Source organism: Somniosus microcephalus, chromosome 11 (assembly GCF_052327205.1).
Source record: "Somniosus microcephalus isolate GS21.2 chromosome 11, FLI_Smic_1.0, whole genome shotgun sequence".
NCBI classification, from domain to species: Eukaryota; Metazoa; Chordata; class Chondrichthyes; order Squaliformes; family Somniosidae; genus Somniosus; species Somniosus microcephalus.
Genome location: NC_140997.1, coordinates 24,601,866 through 24,604,014, shown reverse-complemented (window position 1 = coordinate 24,604,014; position 2,149 = coordinate 24,601,866).

The following is a 2,149-nucleotide window of genomic DNA, read 5'->3' as shown; positions in this document are numbered from 1 at the left end:
GGGGTATGGGAGGAGGGGTATGGGAGGAGGGGTATGGGAGGAGGGGTATGGGAGGAACGGTATGGGAGGAGGGGTATGGGAGGAGCAGTATGGGAGGAGGGGGTATGGGAGGAGCGGTATGGGAGGAGGGGTATGGGAGGAGCGGTATGGGAGGAGGGGTATGGGAGGAGGGGTATGGGAGGAGGGGTATGGGAGGAGGGGTATGGGAGGAGGGGTATGGGAGGAGGGGTGAGGGAGGAGGGGTATGGGAGGAGGGGTATGGGAGGAGGGGTATGGGAGGAGGGGTATGGGAGGAGCGGTATGGGAGGAGGGGTATGGGAGGAGGGGTATGGGAGGAGCGGTATGGGAGGAGGGGTATGGGAGGAGGGGTATGGGAGGAGGGGTATGGGAGGAGGGGTATGGGAGGAGCGGTATGGGAGGAGGGGTATGGGAGGAGGGGTATGGGAGGAGGGGTATGGGAGGAGGGGTTTGGGAGGAGGGGTATGGGAGGAGCAGTATGGGAGGAGGGGTATGGGAGGAGGGGTGAAGGAAGAGGGGCGTGGGAGGAGGGGTATGGGAGGAGGGGTATGGGAGGAGGGGTATGGGAGGAGCGGTATGGGAGGAGCGGTATGGGAGGAGGGGTATGGGAGGAGGGGTATGGGAGGAGGGGTATGGGAGGAGCAGTATGGGAGGAGGGGTATGGGAGGAGGGGTATGTGAGGAGCAGTATGGGAGGAGGGGTATGGGAGGAGGGGTATGGGAGGAGCAGTATGGGAGGAGGGGTATGGGAGGAGGGGTATGGGAGGAGGGGTGGGGGTGTGGGAGGAGGGGTGTGGGAGGAGTGGTGTGGGGGGGGAGAGGTGTTGGGGGAGGGGGGAGGGGTGAGGGGTGTGGGAGGAGGGGTGTGGGGGGAGAGGTGTGGGGGGAGGGGGGTGGGAGTAGTGTGGGGGAGAGGTGAGGGAGGAGGGGTGTGGGGGGAGGGAGGAGGGGTGTGGGGGAGGGGTGTGGGGGGAGAGGTGTGGGGGAGGGGGGTGGGAGTAGTGTGGGGGAGAGGTGAGGGAGGAGGGGTGTGGGGGGGGAGGGAGGAGGGGGTGTGGGGGAGGGGTGTGGGGGGAGAGGTGTGTGGGGGGAGGGGGTGGGAGTAGTGTGGGGGAGAGGTGAGGGAGGAGGGGTGTGGGGGGAGGGAGGAGGGGTGTGGGGGAGGGGTGTGGGGGGGAGGGGAGTGGGGGGAGGGGTATGGGAGGAGGGGTGTGGGAGGAGGGGTGTGGGAGTAGTGTGGGGGGAGAGGTGAGGGAGGAGGGGTGTGGGGGGAGAGGTGTGGGGGGAGGGGGGGAGGGGGGGGGTGAGGGGTGTGGGAGGAGGGGTGTGGGGGGAGAGGTGTGGGGGGAGGGGGTGGGAGTAGTGTGGGGGAGAGGTGAGGGAGGAGGGGTGTGGGGGAGGGAGGAGGGGTGTGGGGGAGGGGTGTGGGGGGAGGGGAGTGGGGGAGGGGGGTGGGAGGAGGGGGGTGGGGGGAGGTGTGTGGGAGTAGTGTGGGGGGAGAGCTGAGGGAGGAGGGGGTGTGGGGGGGAGAGGTGTGGGGGGAGGGGGGAGGGGTGAGGGGTGTGGGAGGAGGGGTGTGGGGGGAGAGGTGTGGGGGAGGGGGTGGGAGTAGTGTGGGGGAGAGGTGAGGGAGGAGGGGTGTGGGGGGGAGGGAGGAGGGGTGTGGGGGAGGGGTGTGGGGGGAGGGGAGTGGGGGGAGGGGTGTGGGAGGAGGGGGGTGGGGGGGAGGGGTGTGGGAGTAGTGTGGGGGGAGAGGTGAGGGAGGAGGGGTGTGGGGGGAGAGGTGTGGGGGGAGGGGGTGGGAGTAGTGTGGGGGAGAGGTGAGGGAGGAGGGGTGTGGGGGGAGGGAGGAGGGGTGTGGGAGGAGGGGTGTGGGAGGAGGGGTGTGGGGAGAGGGGTATGGGGGGAGGGGTGTGGGAGGAGGGGTGTGGGGGGAGGGGCGTGGGGGGAGGTGTTTGGGAAGAGGGGTGAGGGAGGAGGGGTGAGGGAGGAGGGGTATGGGAGGAGGGGTATGGGACGAGGGGTGAAGGAAGAGGGGTGAGGGAGGAGGGGTATGGGAGGAGGGGTGAAGGAGGAGGGGTATGGGAGGAGGGGTATGGGAGGAGGGGTGAAGGAAGAGGGGCGTGGGAGGA